Raw genomic sequence first — 18,998 nt, forward strand, 5'->3', positions numbered from 1 at the left:
GGGTTGGATGTCTATAATTTGCTAGGCAGCACCATTAAAAATAATGGGCAAATTTAGTTTTTTTCCCATCTTATTGCACCTAAGAAATCATTACAGACCACATCAGTAGCTCTGATGTTCTTGGGAGAACAAGGGGAAACTATTTTCAAGCCTCACTTTGAGAAACTCTGCCATGTAATATTACCGAGTTCTAGTCTAAGGGTTGTGGGATTTATCTAAGGGCTAGATGAATCCGATAAATTTTCTGATCCCACAATAATAATCATAAATAGTATTATCTTTATCTCTCCATTGAATTAATAATTGAATGCTGATTCACATTCTTCCCTGATTTAAATCCAAACCTGAGAATTATCTCTTTCTGAGAAATATCCTCAAATAATCCTTTCTATTGTGCAGCTAACCCTTTACAATGTGTTTGAATTAAGATCAGTGTTTTTTTTCTAATGCTACTACCATGCAAATTTACTTAAATATTCAAGTAATTTTAGATATTTTATTCCAAGGCAATAAATGAATTTAGATAACCCTAGGATTAGTGAACCAAGTTAGACTTAACCTGAATAATAATGTTTTATATAATTTTGCTAATTCCATAATCTATTTTGTCTCTATGTTATTAAAATCCTCTAAGGACAAGAACAGTGCTTATTTTTCAAAACGTGTTTCAAATATCCACTGAATTTTCAGTCCTTTGATGTTGGTACCCACATCAAGAAGAGTCAGTCGGCCAAGGTGAGGCATACATCCATGTGCATTCATACTAGCCTTTGGGATCTGAGATAGGGAAACAAATACAAATTAAAGAAGCTTCCTGAATTTACAAGGAAAGGGGAGAACAAGAAGTATGAGTCCAAACTCATGTCATAAGAAAATGTAGAAGGGCAAGTCAGGGAAACTGAGGTAAGTGAGCAAGTGCCAAAGGCAGTAACAAGAAACTATCAAAAGGAGAGGCAAGTCAAGGGTCAAAAGCTGAGTTGAACTGGAACCAAGTGGGAGCAAGGGCAGATCTGGGAACACCCGTATTCTGTTGTGACCACAGCCTCCTGTGCAAGGTGACTCCGTCCTTATGGACTCTTGGGTCAGGCTGGACTTTGCATGGGCCACAGGACATCTTCTTGGTCTGGAAGAAGTCCTAAGTTGCTTGTAGGCACAACTCTGATGCCTACATTGCCTTGAAAGGATGGGGGCACCTCCTTTCAAGCAGAAGAAGGAGGTAATGTGTCATCTACCTTTAGGAGTTCAGAGAAAGGAAGAAATGAAACATTCCCAAAGAGGCCCAAGGATATTTTTGTCTTGTTTCTATTTTATTTATAGTCCCTTTCCTCCTCCCATCAGAACTTTGCTCCTTCATTCAGTAGCTTAAATTTATCCTTGGTGTCCATTTTGTCCATGACCTATACCTGAGGTCTCCTCTTTAAGGAGGACAAGGAAGTTGTGAGGGAAGACACAGAGTTTTAAGTGTTCCCCAGGGGTCTGCAGTTGATGCCAATATTCCCCTCCACTTCCATCTGTCCTGAATTAACCCAGTGACACTACAGACCAACCACAGTTGACATGATTGCTACCTCCCCACCACCACAAAGGAATACCAGCAGAATGAGAGAAGAGAATAATTTTCCAATCTGCACCATCAGTCCTTTATTTATGTGGGACCACGGATATGGACAACTGAGGCCAGTATGTCCATATGTGATGATGTTTTCATGTAGCTGCAGAATTTTCTAAAATGGGACAGAACCTCCCTTTAAGCTACATTACACATTAGACAAAGGAAGATTCCCTAGTATCCTTCCGATCTACTGCTACCAAAAACAAAGCAAAAAAACTTACTTGATCAGATTTTATGTCAACATTTAGATAATAATATAGGGTATTTTAAAAATAGGATGTTACAGTATTAACAGACACACACACACACACACACACACACACACCACCTTCTCATTATCAAGTCAATCCCTTCATATCACTAAAAAAGTCAAAGGGATCCTATTTTGTGCCAAATTCTCTTCGTTTAGCAGCTGCAGCCAGGTATTCTTCCATTAGGATCAAGCAGCTCTTCAGAATCTCCCAAGGTAGAGAATTCTAATTTAAATTCTCTCAGGTATACTATGAACTTCAAGTTCATAGTATCAACTGAATACATAAAACATCACAGCCACAGACCCATACCCATATCCATACAAGACTAGCCACTAAATACCAATTTCTTTAGACCAAAATTTTCAACATGGGAATGAAGTAGTTACTTAGCTGACAAGGTTGGGGATAGTAGGCACAAGCAAAGAGGTGTCCCCACAAAACTAAAGCAGCTTCATTTTAAAAGGTATTTTTTTATACATTGGAGATTTTCAGAATATTTCATTTGAAAAATAGGTTCTTCTCTCTCTGCAAAATTTTAAGAACTATTACCTTATAAAATACTCTTTTCCAAGCTGAAGTAGTGTTCTCAGACTCCACTAAATGTCTCATAACCTAGAATTGCATTGCTTTTAAAACTGTTGACCTTGGTGGGATTGGAGGGGAGTGAGGCTGGTAAGGAGCAGGCAGAGAAAATGAAAGAGAACAAAAAAAAAAAAAAAAAAGAAAGAAAGAAAGAAAAGAAAAGCTTCGTGGTTTCTATTCATCAAGTGCAATCAATCACTCTGTGCCAGCTGCCCAGCCACCTGTAAACTTAGAATTGAAATGGCTACCCAGATATTTCACTCCTACCTATCTATTCAAGGGAAGAGAAAGACTAAGTCCACAAAAGGCCTTGTAGGGGAATGTTCACATCAAATTTATTCATCATAGCTCCAAAATGGAATTAGCCCAAGTGTCCACCAGCACAACAAACTGTGATTCGTCCACACAATAGAATTTCTCAGCAATAACATTGGAGCGACTCCTGACACATCCAACAACATGAATAAGTCTCAGAATGATCGTGCTGCATGAAAGAAGCAAAAGAGACGCAAGACACAAAAGAGAAAATATCTTATGATTTTATTCACATGAACTTCCGGAATAGGCAAATCTAATCTATGGCAGAAAAAAACCCAGAATGCTGGTGGCTTCAGGGAAGGGATATAAAGTGACTGGGAGGAGACACAAGGGAAGTTTATAGTAATGAACATGTTCTATATTTTGACTGAGGTATGGGTTACAAGAGTGTATTTGTCAAAACAGATCAAACCATACATTTAAGAATTGTGCATTTCAGGGGCGCCTGGGTGGCTCAGTCGGTTAAGCGTCCAACTTTGGCTCAGGTCATGATCTCACGGTCCGTGGGTTCAAGCCCCGCGTCGGGCTCTGTGCTGACAGCTCAGAGCCTGGAGCCTGTTTCAGATTCTGTGTCTCCCTCTCTCTGTGACCCTCCCCCGTTCGTGCTCTGTCTCTCTCTGTCTCAAAAATAAATAAACGTTAAAAAAAAAAAAAAGAATTGTGCATTTCAGGGGTGCCTGGGTGGCTCAGTCGGTTAAGCGTCCGACTTCGGCTCAGGTCATGATCTCGCGGCCCGTGAGTTCGAGCCCCGTGTCGGGCTCTGTGCTGGCAGCTCGGAGCCTGGAGCCTGTTTCAGATTCTGTGTCTCCCTCTCTCTCTGACCCTCCCCATTCATGCTCTGTCTCTCCCTGTCTCAAAAATAAATAAACGTTAAAAAAAAATTTAACAAAAAGAATTGTGCATTTCATTGTGTGGAAATTTTATCTGAATAGATTTAACTGGTGGGGAAAATACTCAACTGAAAAACTAAATGTGGCAAAAAATTGAGACAATATAGAAAAATATCTTTATGAGCTTGGAGTAGAAAACAATTTCTTTAAAGTGTTTTTATTTTTTATTATTTTTTTAATATGAAATTTATTGTCAAATTGGTTTCCATACGACACTCAGTGCTCATCCCCAACAGGTGCCCTCCTCAATGCCCATCACCCACCCTCCCATCCCTCCCACCCCCCCATCAACCCTCAGTTTATTCTCAGTTTTTAAGGGTATCTTATGGTTTGGCTCCCTCCCTCTCTAACTTTTTTTTCCCTTCCCCTCCCCCATGGTCTTCTGTTAAGTTTCTCAGGATCCACATAAGAGAGAAAACATATGGTACCTGTCTTTCTCTGTATGACTTATTTCACTTAGCACAACACTCTCCAGTTCTATCCACATTGCTACAAAAGGCCATATTTCATTCTTTCTCTAAAAGTTTTTTTTAATGTTTATTTATTTTTGAGAGAGAGAGAGAGAGAGAGAGAGAGAGAGACAGATCATGAGTGGGGGAAGGTCTGAGAAAGACAGAATCTGAAGTAGTCTCGAGGCTCTGAGCTATCAGCACAGAGCCCAACACAGGGCTTGAACTCACAGACTGTGAGATCAGGACCTAAGCTGAAGTCGGACACTTAACTGACTGAGCCACCCAGGTGCCCCAGAGAACAATTTCTTAAACAAGATACACAATGCTCTACATAGAAAGTACTGATGAGTATCTTTATTAAAACTTAAAATTCATGTGAAGAGGAGATGTACAGAAAAGGTCAGTTCAGAAAAATGACCAATAAACATCAGAAAGGATGCTGACAGGTGGTAGCTACACTTGCAATGAGCATACCTATAGAGCTGCTGAATCGCTATGTTGTACACCCAAAACTAATGCTCACATAGTGTGTCATCTACGCTTCAAAAAAATAAAACAAAATAAATGAAAGGGTGCTTGACCTCGCGAGGGATCCTGTGAATGCAATTATTTTTTAAAGAAACAATTTCTTATCTGCCAGATTGGCAGCTTCAGAGACTTGGGATTTGGTGAAGCCGTGAGATTGTAAATCATACCGTGCTTTGTGACTGTCGATCAGTTTGGCGAATTCAGTCATTTTAGTATAAACAGAGCACTAGATCTAACACCTAGAAACTGAATTTCTGTTATAGACTCTAGAGAAACTCTTACATGGGCCCAAAAAGCATGTACAAGGAAGGTTATTGTAGCACTGTTTGCACTAGTGAAAAGATGGATTCCACTGCAACATCCGTTCATAAAGGTGGTATAGTCGTATGGGGCAATATTACATGGCAGTTAAAAAGAATAAACTATATCTCCATGTATCAAGGTAGCTAGGTCTCAAAAACATGTTAAAGTAAATATAATACCATATTTCGTTTATAGATATATATCCAAATGTATAAAAACTGACTCATAAAAACCTTAATCTTGGCTATGCCTCAGAAACAAAGAAAGGAAAAACAAGTGATGTAATGATTCGAAGGACTTTATCTGAAATTTGTTATTAAAATAATAGGAAGAATCATCAAAATGCAAATGAATGAATCTTGATTTATTTCTGATATGTTACACAAAAATTAACTCAAAATTAATCCTAATAGGCATTGATTCTAGACTGTGACCTTGGGTTAGGCAAATAGGTCTTAGATATGATGTCTAAAGCACAAGCCATAAAAGAAAGAAAATTGATAAATTGGGACTTCATAAAAATGCAAAATTTTGTTCTGTGAAAGACCCTGCTAAAAGCATGAAAAGACAAGCTATAAAACGGGAGAAAATATTTGCAAATATTCTTATCTGACAAAAAAAATTGAATCCAGAATATATGAAGAATTATCAAAATTCAACAATAAGAAAATGAACAGCAGATAATTATTTTTTTAATGTTTATTTTTGAGAGAGAGAGAGAGAGACAGAGACAGAGTGTGAGTGGAGGAGGGGCAGAGAGAGAGAGGGAGACACAGAATCCGAAGCAGGCTCCAGGCTCTGAGCTGTCAGCACAGAGTCTGATGTGGGGCTTGAACCCATAAACCGTGAGATCATGACCTGAGCCTTAGTCGGACGCTTAACCAACTGAGCCATGCAGGTGTCCCTGATTTTTTTTTTTTTAATGAGCAAAGATTTAAACAGGCACTTCACTAAAGGCGATACATGGAGGGCCAAGAAGCCACATGAAAGCTGCTCAACATCGTTAGTCATTAGGGAAATGCAAATTAAAACCGTGAGGAGACCGTGCTACACCTAACAGAATAGCTTAAAAAAAAAAAAAGAACCAGACAATTCCAAGGGCTGAGAGGGACGAGAGGCAACTGGAATTTCAGATACTGCTGCTGGAAATGCACAGTGGCACAGCCACTTTGGAAAACTTCAGGCAAAGGAATGTGGGTGCTCCAGGTGAAATCAGGCAGCCTACAAGGAAGTGGTGAGGGCAAGAGAAAATGGGTAGGGTACCCCCTGCGTCTGTTTCCACCCCCATGTAACTGTACTTCAGTTCCCAGTTTATGGAGGGTTCTGTGAGGTTCTTATAAGGACAATCCAACCGTGAAGATTCATCCTTAACGCTTTATCCTAAATGCTTTATCCGCAATCTTAAGCAACATAAGAAAGAGAAAAAAGGGATGTTTGTCACCAGGGCCGGGTATAATCAAACCAATGCCTGCACACCAATGCCCTATGGATTCTGAGGTGAGCCTGCTCTGTCCCTAGAGGAGAATGGCTAGGGTTGCCAACCCCAGATTCTACTCCTACCACACGGACCGTTGCCCACCAGATATGAAAAATACTTTCGTAGGTTGAGATTCCTGAATGAGTCTAGTGAAATAGTCAAGAGTCTAGTGGAATGAGTCAAGAAAATAGAAGTATAAGTATGATGATAAATGACAGTGGACACTTGGCTTTGATTTGGAGGGTGTCGGGGAGAGAAGGATGGGGATAGTGGCAATTTACAGAGTCCACGCCCATCTGAGGGAAGCAACTTTGCTATGTGGAAATGCAAGAGCAGGTTTCAAATCTTCTTATTGTCCTAGGGAAGCAGGACACCTGGGTTTGTACGTGAAATCACCTGAGTCGTAAACATTGGAAATGATTTTAAATTTTATTAGAACAACAACAAAAAGGTCTGGGGGCCAGATGAGGACTGGGAGGCACCATACTGTGTCCTCTGATGTGGACAGACTAAAAGCTAGGCCAAGCCACTCACCCCAGGCATGCTTTCTGTTGAACTCCCTTGGTTAGCACCTCCCAGTCTAGAGGAAGTCCCTGGGTTGGTTTACTTCATTAGCTGCCTGGAAGAGAAGGGAAAAAAGAGAAGCCAAAATTACTCTGAGGTCCCAAAAAAAGAAGAAGCAAACATTTGCTACAGGCCAGTTATTATTCTTTTTGTCCTGGAATCGCCTGGGGTGGGAAAATGCAGAGTCTCAGGTCCCCTCTCAATTTACTTAATTAGAATCTCTGGTGGCTGGGTCTGCTGTAGATTTCCATTTTAACAAGCTCCTTGGGTAATTCTTACCCCCACTGAAGTCTGACACCCACTGTATTGAATTTTTCCACCTTTACTACAGAGGATTCAGTTACCATTGGGTCCATTTGGTCCTGTATCTAAATTTGAGGTCTCCGGTGGGAAGAACAGTAATGGGAAAGAAAGGAAAGCTTTGAGCGCCCCCTAGGGGTTATCTTGTACAGTGAACAGCTTTATCATGATCAGTGATTTTTCAGAGGTGCTAGGAATAGAAATTAAGTAGTGTTTTTGAGCCCTTATAGGCATTAAGCATTGTGACTGGTCACTCACATACATTATCTGATTTCAGCCTATGAGGCAGGTACTATTATTATTTGCATTTTGCAAAAGAGGAAATTTACCTGTAAATCCAGTGGCATGGCTGATGACTCCCTCTTCCTCAATATATTTTCTTCACATGGCTTCCAGGACACCATACTCTTTTCCATTTGCTTCCTGGCTCACTGGTTATTCCTTCTCAGTCTTCATGCTAGCACTCTCTCTTCTCCAAGACCTATTAATTTTGGAGCATCCCAGGGATCAGTCCTTGGTTTTCTTCTTTCCCTGTATAATTAACATACAGTGTCAAGTTAATTTCACGTGTACAATGATTCAACAATTTTATACATTGCTCAGGGCTCATCACATGATAAGTATACTCTTAATCCCCTTTATCTATTTCACCTATTTCTCCACCCACCTGCCCTCTGGCAACCACCAGTTTGTTCTCTGGATTTAAGAGTCTGGTTTCTTGTTTGTCTCTTTTTTTCTCTGTTCATTTGTTTGTTTCTTAAACTCTACATATTAGTGAAATCATATGATATTTATCCTTCCCTGACTTATTTCACTTAGCATCATACCCTCTAGACCCATCTATGTTGTACATGGCAAGATTTCACTTGTTCTTATAGCTGAGTAATATTCCATTATGTATATATACCACATCTTCTGGGGCACCTAGGTAGCTCAGTTGGTTAAGCATCCCACTTCAGCTTAGGTCATGATCTCACAATTCATGAGTTTGAGCCCCACGTTGGGCTCTGTGCCTGCTTTGGATTCTGTGTCTCCCTCTCTTTCTGCCCCCTCCCCCCACCCACTTGTGTTGTCTCTCTCTCTTTCTCTCTCAAAAAAAAGAAACATTAAAAAATTTAAAAAAACATATTCCAAATCTTCTTTATCCATTCATGTATCAAGGTACACTTGAGTTGCTTCCATAATTTGGCTATTATAAAATTGCTTCAATAAACATTGGGGTGCATATATCTTTTTGAATTAGCGTTTTTGTTTTCTTTGTGTAAATGCCCGGTAGTGAGAGTACTGGATCATATGGTAATTCTATTTTTAATTTTTTGAGAAACCTCCGTACTGTTTTCCACAGTGGCTGCACCAATCTGCATCCCCACCAACAGTGCATGAGTGTTTCTTTTTTTCCACATCCTTGCCAATTCTTGTTATTTCTTGTGTTGTTGATTTTAGCCATTCTGACAGGTGTGAGGTGATATCTCACTGTGGTTTTGACTTGCATTTCCCTGATGATGAGTGATGTTGAGCATCTTTTCCTGTCCTGGCCATCTGTATGTCTTCCAGACATCCAGACATAAGCAGACATAACCAGAATGATCTTCCTAATATGTAATTCAAAATGTATCATTTATCTGCCTAAAATCTTCCCAGTGCTTCCCATTTCACTCAAACAAAATGGCGAAATCCTTAGACTGTCCAACAAGGCCTTCTACAAGTAGGGCCCCAACTCCTCTCTGACCTCACCTCCTGTTACTCCCTCCCTTATCCTGCTCCTGATGCACTGGTCTCCAATGCTATTCCTTACATATTCTTGGCTTGATTTGGCCTGAAGGCCTTCACCCTGGCTCTTTCATCTGCCTCAAACATTCTTCCCTCAGAAGTCTACTTGGGTAACTACGTCACTTCCTACAAATCTTTACTCAAATGTCACCCTCTCTATGTGACCAACCCGGATTCTGCTGTCGGAAATTACGAGCTGTTTTTCTCCCTGCATGCCCAAACCTCTTATCATGCTCCATTTATTCCATAGCGTTAGGGCTTGGCAATGTATTACATAATTTAACTCTTTATTATGCTTATAGTTATTCCCCCCCCCCCCCCCCGCCCCACACACTAGAACGTAAGCTCCAAGAAGGCAAGGATTTGGGACTGTTTTGTTTACATATAGGTCGCAAACACATAGGTCAGTGCCTGAGATTTAACAGAAATATCTGAGTGAATGAGACATAAAGAGGTTACATACGTAGTCCTAAGTATTCAATACTCCATTTGACAAGTAAACCTGAATAAGAAACAATTCTTTTCTCCTTATAGAGAAACATACAGAAGCTCCATACAGTCTGTTTGGACATCTTCTATGGAGAGGAGTGCTGAATACCAGCAGCCACAGACCCCTTTAAAGAGGTGACACACAGCAGTGGACTGTGTCTATCACTCACCTCTCCACCACTTGTACCACACGCAGAGCTGGGCACTGTCTTCTTTACCCAATTTATTTAGGGACTGTAATGCTGAGCTACAAGTAGTATTCTTCCCTACCATGAGAAGTAATATACAGTCTGTGGGGTACATTTTTTAATATACTATACAGGTTTATTTTTTAAGTTTATTTATATTTATTTTGAGAGAGTGAGCATGAGTAGGGAAAGGGTGGAGAGAGGGAGAGAGAGAATCCCAAGCAGGCTCCACCCTGTCAGTGCAGAGCCTGATGCAGGGCTCAAACTCATGAACCATGAGATGGTGACCTGAGCCAAAATCAAGAGTTGGACACTTAACTGACCAAGCCACCCAGGCAACCCTACCAAACGGGTTTAAAGATGAATTGCAACTCACAAAAAGAAGCAACGTAAAAAGTCTGTGGAATGAATTTTCACTAAACATGTTACTGAGTGAGGCTGGCTTGCCATCAGCTGTACCTTGATGAGGGATGCAGCAAATGGCTCTTTTCAGGGCGTCCTGAATTGCCAGAACTTCTCTGTAATTCTCACAGAGAAGCAAGCAACAGCTTCCTGTAGTAAGTACCTTAGGCAGCTGTATCAAAAAAAACAGAGACTTCTTTTTTTTTTTTTTAATTTTTTTAAACGTTTATTTTATTTTTGAGACAGAGAGAGACAGAGCATGAACGGGGGAGGGGCAGAGAGAGAGGGAGACACAGAATCGGAAACAGGCTCCGGGCTCTGAGCCATCAGCCCAGCGCCCGACGCGGGGCTCGAACTCACGGACCGTGAGATCGTGACCTGAGCTGAAGTCGGACGCTTAACCGACTGAGCCACCCAGGCGCCCCGAGACTTCTAAGACTCAGTACCAGAAAATAAAGGGATTGGGGCAAGAAAAACCTCCATACTTCCTGAAACATTTATCCAATTTACTCACACAAATTCCCAGCAATCTGAATCACACCTACGATTCCCGCTCTCACAACTGGACAATTCGCTTCAAAGACAAAAGGCAGCTAGACAGACTGCTTAAAGATGAAAGAAAAGATTCTAGTCTATGTCAACAATTAAATTGTGTCAATGGTGTGTTTTTCGATTGCAGCAGCAAAATCATCTCAAAAGGGTGTGTGTGTGTGTGTGTGTGTGTGTGTGTATAATTTCAATCACGGTAACTACCTTTTCCTGTGGGAATAATTTATCCATAAGGAACCACTTCCAAATTTGGCATATTCCATGGTAGCCAGTATCTCCTCCTTCACAGAGGATGCCTGGTGGTCACTGTTATGGCAAGATGGCTTCCTAGCAAATGCACCTGAACTTGTTGACATACTTACTTCCCTTGACATCCAGGCCACCACACCCTCCAGGTTTTCCTCTCACCTCCCTGCTCACTTTTCAGTCTCATCTCTGCTCCCTCTCATCGCCCTGACTTCTAACCATTGGACTGGCTGCCACAGCGTCAAGCGTTGAACTGCTTCTTTACCTTCATTCTCTCTGGTGATGATCTCAGCCAGCCTTCATGACGCCATCTACATGCTGCTGGCTCCTGCCTTTCTACCTCCAGCCCAGAATTCTCTCCTGGATTCTAGACTTTTCTAAGAGAAAAGACTTGACTGGCATCTCCACTTGGATACCTAACAGGCATATCAAATCTAACATTCCCCGAACCAAACTCCTGATATCTGACCCCACCCCCACCCAAATCTTTGCTGTCTCAGGAAATGGTAATTCCATTCCTCCAGTTGCTTAATCTAAACTTTGGCTTGCTTTCTTTCTTTCTTTCTTTCTTTCTTTCTTTCTTTCTTTCTTTCTTTCTTTCATCATGCTCCACATTCAATGTTTCAGCAAATCCCATTGGATCTATATTCAAATTCTATCCAGAATCTAATCTCTTCTCACCACTCTTCTGCCACCACCTGGTTGAACTGAAGCCATCAGTATCTGTTTTTTTCTGGATTATTGTGAAGAGTCCCATAGCTGGTTCCCCTGCGTCAACTATTCCCCCTTTTGGAAACTCTTCTGCTTACCAGCCAGCGGTTCTCACAGTGTGGTGCCAGACCAGCAGCACTGGCATCACCTAGGAACTTGCTAGAAATGCAAATTCCCTTGCATCACACCAGACCTACTCAATCAGAAACTCTGGGGATGGACGCAGCAACTGTGTGCTAAGAGGCCATCAGAGGTGGCTGATGCACACTCAGGTTTGAGAAATGATGCTCTACAGAAGTGGTTAGCCAGAATGATCCTTTAAAAATGCAAATCAGGGGGTGCTTGGGTGGCTCGGTCAGTTAAGCATCCGAATTTGGCTCAGGTCATGATCTCGCGGTTCACGGGTTCGAGTTCTGTGTTGGGCCCTGGGCTGAAGCTCAGAGCCTGGAGCCTGCTTCAGCTCCCTCTCTCTCTGCCTCTCCCCCACTTGTATGCTCACTCCCTCTCAAAAATAAATAAATAAACTTTAAAAAATGCAAATCAGATCATGGTCCCCTCTCCACTCACAATCCTCCAGTGGCTTTTCTAGCTCCTTTGAGTAGGAGCCTGCCTCCTCCTGATGGCCTGCAGCCACCCTTGTGATCCATTCCCACTCACACCATATGCGTAACCACCTCTCTCTTCTCCCTTTATTCACTGTGTCTCTCTGCTTTGCCTCCAGGCAGGGCCTTTGGACCACTGTTTCCTCTGCCTGGGACACCCTCCCTACTCCATTCTCTCACATAACCACGTGTCCCTCTCCCTCTTTTCCTTCCAGTCTCTGCTCAAATGTCAGCTCATCAGAAGAGTTTTTCCAGCCACCATATTTAAAAACCCCACTTCCCACCCCCACTTCTTGTGCTCCTTTCCCCCCTTACTCCACATTATTTCTTCTGCACAGTGCCTGTCACCTTCCAGCATAGAGTATGCTGCACTCGTTTATTTGTTTAATAGTCATTGCACCCAAGAATATACGCTCTATGAGACCGGGATCTGTGTGTATTGTATTCACTGTTGTATCATCAGAGCCTGGAATAATGCTGGCATATGGTAGGGGCTCCATAAGTATTTGTTGACTAAGTGAATAACTAAATGATGGCCAAAGCATTCCTCTGGATAAATGATACATTTCTAGTCATGATACTGCCATTGCTGAAAATATTTTTAGGGCAATAGTCGGGAAGAAGGGAAACCATTTAGGAGGACACTATTTGCAATAATCCTGAAGAAAGATGACAATGGCTTCAATTTGAACAGGTGGTGCATAGGAGGTGGTCAGAAGTGACTGGCTTCTGGATACAAGTTGAATATAGCACTGATGGACTGAGGTCAATTTATAGGTCACATATGGAAACTAGTCTCAGAATTTAAGAGAGATCGCCCCTTTAAAAAAAGTGAAAAATACAGTAGCTCAGCTTAATTACACACATTATTTACTAATCCCAGAATCATACGACATTTGGCTTTATTGCAGAAATCAAATTTCCCCTTGAAAAGAGAAATGGAGAACCACTGAAGACATTCACAGGCTATGAATGCAGTTTCCTATATGATGAAAGAATACACTGGATTTTCACAGGATACAATCTTATATTTGTGTGATTTAATCCTCACAGCAATCCTTTGAGATCCTTATTATTAACCCCATTTTTCAGATGAAGGAAATAAGGCTCCGGGCAGAGGATTTCAATCCAGGCCAGGTCACACATTTTCTTGATGAGTAAAAGCAATGTGCTGGGAACAAAGGCACATGCTGCCTAGAAGAGAACATTTCGGTACGTCTTCTCTCTCTTGACTTCATATTCACATTTCATAAGGACAACTTCTCCAGAGGATCAGAGCCCTATAGCAAATATAAAACAGCCAGGACGATGGGGGTCAATTCTGTTTTTCCTGCCGTTCAGGCTGGGAACGAGTCTCCTTTCAACAGCCGAAGCCCTGGGTCAGGTGCCATGGTTCCTCCAGACACCATTTCCAGCGTCCCCAGGAGAAACCATTGCCATCTTGCCATCGCCACGGGGATTTGAGGCTCTCCAGGGCTATGTAGACAGCATTGTCTCAAGACAAGGAACTATTGTTTGGGTAGAAAGAGAGTGTGTTTCTCACTTCAGTGAGAATGGACTTGAATACGGATTCACATTTCAACAATGCCTCCTTTTGTAAAAATGGGTGGGTTTTTATTTATTTATTTTTTTGGCTTATGTGATTTTTTTTTCAGACTCAGATCACTGTTTCTAATGACGATTTCTCCTACAACGTTTCTTACGAATGTTAGGTATGTGTTCCTGGGTGTTATGCACCCAGGGAGTAAAACTCATGTTGCATATTAACCTGAAGTCTCCTTGCTATCTTGAGCAGACTCTGGGGCAGAGAGGGAGGCTGGGGGCAGGAAGACGTGGGTTCATGGGTGGGAACTGGCACTTACTGAGAGCAGCATCTAATGAGCAGACACTTCAGACACATTATTCCAATTAATCCTCACAATCACCTGAGCAGATATTATCCCCGTTTTCCAAATGAGAAATGTAATTAGGTAACTGGAGCAAAATCACACAGCTGGTGAGACTGGAATCTGGGATCGGTTCCCAGATCTCACTCTAAACCTGTTCTCTTTCCATTTCCTGTTCCAGGCTTCCTTGCTGACCTTTTTAAGCTTTAGTTTTCTCAGATGAGTCACCTGGTGGGAAGAGTATGTGAGATGGTGCTTCTGAACGAATGTCTCCATCATAGCCGCATGTCACATAATAGGTACTTGAAAATAATCAAATTTTCTCCTGTCTTCCTTGTGCATCATCTCATCTTACCTTTCTAATTTCTCTTTCTCTTCTCTCTCCTATTCTTTCAGCTCCTGCTTTCTTTTCATTTTCGTATCCTTTTCTTCGTAGAAAATCAAAATCTAAAGAACTCATTCCCAGTGGCAACATAAGCTTTAAAAACAATCCCCTAGGAATAAACCAACAAGAACAATGCAAGGTCCATGTGAAGACAACTATAAAATTTTATAGAAGATATAAAAGAAGACCCAAATAAATAGAAAGCTACAGTTTCTGGATGAAAGACTTGATATTATAAAGATGTCAACTTCCCAAATTAATCCATAAATTCAATGCAATCCTAATAAAAATCCCAACAGGAGATTTATTGAATTTGATAAGCTGATTTTAGAGTTCATGTAAAAGAGAAAATGCACAAGAACAAGCAATAAAATTTGAGGAAAAAAAAGAACACTGAGGACTTTTCAGTTATCAAAATATACTAAGTTTATGTTAAACAATGTTGTATCAGTTCAGAATAAAGACATGAAAAATTGAACAGAAAAAGGCAATTCAAAAACAAAGGAACATGCATTTCAAATCAGAGTAAGAAGGATACACTATTCACAAATTATATTGAGAGTGTTGGAAATCCTGAAAAATATTTAATTTAGATGCTAGTATCATATCATAAACACAAAACCAAAATGGATTAAATTCTAAACACTAATTTAAAAAAACAAATCAGAAAGGAACTACATGATATATCAAGTTTTATAATGTTGGAAGAGGCAGTGATAAAGCCTTTCCTAAGAAAGACAAAAATTCCAGGAGCCATTAATAAAAAAGTCTTACTGTGAACAAACTGAAAGATCTGTATAACAAAAAACCCCACAAAAACAAAAACACAAACAAAATAAAAGGTCCCACTGAAAGTCTCTGTAAAACATATAAAACCAAATATAGCATACAAAAGCCATTAAAATCTCCTAAAGTTATTGCAAATATATAAAATACAAAACTGGTTAAAAGAAATAGAGAGACAATTCACATACACAAAAAGAATGATAAAATCTAAAGTTGTTTAATGCCCAGAGTAATAAAGGAAATGCAAAATAAACCATGAGGCACACTTTATAACCAATCAGGGTCTGACACCAGTATTATCAGATGGAAATGGGCAGTTTCTGTAGAGGCTGTAATAGTGTACATTGATATAAAATTTTTTGGGGCACCTGGGTGGCTCGGTCGGTTAAGCATCTGACTTCGGCTCAGGTCATGATCTCACGGTCCGTGAGTTCGAGCCCCGCGTCGGGCTCTGTGCTGACAGCTCAGAGCCTGGAGCCTGTTTCAGATTCTGTGTCTCCCTCTCCCTCTGCCCCTCCCCTGTTCATGCTCTGTCTCTCTCTGTCTCAAAAATAAATAAACGTTAAAAAAAAATTTAAAAAAAAATAAAATTTTTGGATGGCAAATTAGAAATATCTATTAAAATTTAAAGTAAGTACATCCTTGGAATTCTATTTCTAAAAATCTGTTTTTCTGAAATATTCATTCACGTTCAAAAATAAATAAACATAGGGGGAGCCTGGGTGGCTCAGTCAGTTGAGCGTCTAGCTTCGGTTCAGGTCACGATCTCATGGGTCGTGAGTTCAAGCCTCACATCGGGCTTTGTGCTGACAGCTCTGAGCCTGGAGCCTGCTTCGGATTCTGTTTCTCCCTCTCTCTCTACTCCTTCCCCACTTGCGTGTGCTCTCTCTCTCTCTCAAAAATAAACATTTAATAAATAAATAAATAAATAAATAAATAAATAAATAAATACAGTCATTGCAGCTTTATTTATAATAAGGAACTGAAAAGGGCAGAAATTTCCCTCAAGTAGCGAATGGTTGAATGAATTTTGTGCATTTGTATTGTGGAATACTATACGATGAGTGAAAAAAAATGAGGTAAATTTATATTTACTACGTGAGAGTTCCAAGACATATGATCAAGTAAAAAAAGCAAGATGCCAACTGCTTTGGGTGAGGAGGACTTCTTTTTTATTTACTCTTATAACTGCATATTTGTATGCAGTTAGCACATTTTGCTTACGTAAGTAAGAATAAAAGGAATCTTACTTAATAGGATCCAAAAACCACAGCAGTACCATTACTGCTGTCACCTATCCATAAACCTCACCGGGGCCCACAGGCTGCAAGAGGTCCTGGGCTACACCCTTCCAGGTCAGGGGTTGATTGGTGATACCAAGGTCAAGAGGTTGGAGGCTCAAAAGAACAAAGCTGAAATAATGCTGAACTAGCTAGCACAAGAGGAGAAAGTTCTTCCTCAACACCGTTTACTGGTCCAGCTATCGGCAAGAATCACTTACTTCCTCTTCTGTTTTGGACTTCATTGGAAGTCCTTTCGTCAAAGGGAACTGCAGTACCCAGGACACGACAATGCCGTATCCATCTTCTATTTCTTGATAAAATCCCTCCTGTCACGGGGGAAACACAGCACCAAGTCTCTCTCTCCTCCTTTCCCTCTGCAAAACCTTCATTCTTGTTTAGCGGAAACATTTAGGGAAAACAAAACAAAGCAAAAAACTACTTAAAAACAGATTTTTTGTAACAAAAACATAGGTGCATCTATAAAGGTTATGTATTAGACTTCGCACCAAGAACCATTTTCTCTGGAAAAATTCATTTAGAAAGTGAAAAAGTATCACCATTCAGAACAAGGCCATTATTCTCCTACAATTTTTTGCGTATGTATTCTAATTATTTTGCACTATGTTGCACTATTTAAAAATCTTTCTTTTTCCATGTAGGTTTTTCACCTTCTAATCATTTTGCACTGTTTTCAGATATTTTTCAGAAGAGTATATTGTTTAGCCTAAGGTTCACAGGATAGCAAGCTAGAACCAAAACTGTAAGTGATCACACAAATAAGAAAGCAGGCGGGAAAAATTCTGTGCTTATCACTTGAAGAATAACCAAAACACTTGAGCATTTTGAGCAGAATGAACTTTTGTGTGAAAATTAGGAAACCTCAACTCCACTGTTCTGCACCAGTCATTCCATGAGATGTTGGACAAATGTGTGGCCTCTTCAATATTTCACAGATAGAGGAGTTTCCTTATCTGTAAATGAACTGGACTGGATAACAATCCATTGATAAGTTGCCTGAGCTCTTACTGTGTGTTCAGAACTAGGCTATGCGCTTTATATATATTATCTTGTTTGATTCCTATCACAGCCATTTGAGATAGAGATTATTCCCTCAATTTTTTAGATGAAGATGATGAGGCTCAGAGAGAGTAAATAACTTTATTTCCCTAGGGAATACAACTGAACGTGGGAAGTCTGGATTTGAATCCAGATCTAATTCTGAAGTTTGTATTCTTAAGCTAAGAGCTAATCATAACCTTCACTATATGTTGTTTTAAGGCTACCTTTGCATTATACTTTTACTCCTGATGGGTTGAGGGAGAAGGAGGAGAGGTTTGAAATAAGAGGACTTTAAGATTCCCTTGCTGTTTCAGACAGCGAGTATAACTTAAAGCTTCTTCCATATCTAGAATGTTCAGATGTGGGGGGCAATACATTTCCACACCAGGCTGGAAATTTATAGTTGTGAGGCCATCCTGAAAATTTCCACTAAGATGACAAATGATTTAAGCGGCTGAAGACAGACAAATCTCTCAGCTAAAAAGACACTTCCAGGTCAGCTTCGCTGGCTAGCCTGGATGCTTATGATTCACTTATTGTGAGATAAAGTGGTGGGCTTATGTTTCCAGAGCTAATGATTCAAAAGCTTTCTGTGGTATTAAACTGAGACGCATACAGAAACAAAAGGCAATTAGAAGCAATCAAGGCATTCAGAAATTAAGATTCAATTCTGCATTTGCTAAACTCTTCATGAAGGAAATCAGTAAATTTTTTAAAGCCATGAATATGATACACAAAGAATTAAAAAAGCAATCAATTTAAAAATGTACACATGCTTCCCAGAATGCTTAGGGTATGTAGGACTGAGCCATTTTTCACTTGTCACATTCACATTTATATAGACATGTGCCTGTGAACACTCTCTTGAGTAATATTTCTATTTCAGTTGACAGATGAACGGGTATGTAACTCTTTGAGCTCCAGAAAAATCCTTATGACCATCTAAGACTAAAAGCCACACTGAACTATTTTTACAAGTACTTCTGGCAAAATGCAGTGAGCAGGCTTCTCTTACTTGGATTTTGGTATAAAAGATGTTTGAAAATCCCTGAAGTCACCTTCAGCTGGTAGATCTTAAGGTTTGTGAGAGTACCATCATACTCAGCCTCTAGGAAACTCTAAAGTGACAAGAAGACAGGAATAGAAATAATTATTTTTTAGGGTACCTGGGTAGCTGTCAGTTAAGTGTCCGACTTCAGCTCAGGTCATGATCTCACGGTTCGTGAGTTTGAGCCCCACATTGGGCCTCTGGTTGACAGCTCAGAGCCTGGAGCCTGCTTCAGATTCTGCGTCCCCCTCTTTCTCTGCCCCTCCCTCACTCAGGCTGTCTCTCTCTCTCTCTCAAAAATGAATAAACATTAA

The 18,998-nt window shown here is 40.5% G+C and overlaps 1 long non-coding RNA gene across 3 annotated transcripts in view; it reads right to left on the bottom strand.

The window, feature by feature from the left end:
- Window positions 1-6,875: 6,875 nt before the first annotated feature.
- The window catches only part of LOC122205463, a 103,909-nt gene continuing 91,786 nt past the window's right edge, over window positions 6,876-18,998 (bottom strand). For 2 of the 3 annotated variants that reach the window (XR_006196071.1, XR_006196072.1), the window contains exons 3-4: window positions 7,610-7,811; window positions 6,876-7,035 (exon numbers count right to left, since the gene is read on the bottom strand). This is a non-coding gene — a long non-coding RNA (uncharacterized LOC122205463). Of the gene's footprint in view, window positions 7,036-7,609; window positions 7,812-16,795; window positions 16,968-18,651; window positions 18,739-18,998 lie in introns of those variants that run through there. The other variant, XR_006196073.1, reaches the window with a different exon arrangement.

This window comes from Panthera leo, chromosome D4 (assembly GCF_018350215.1).
Source record: "Panthera leo isolate Ple1 chromosome D4, P.leo_Ple1_pat1.1, whole genome shotgun sequence".
In the NCBI taxonomy this organism is placed as follows: Eukaryota; Metazoa; Chordata; class Mammalia; order Carnivora; family Felidae; genus Panthera; species Panthera leo.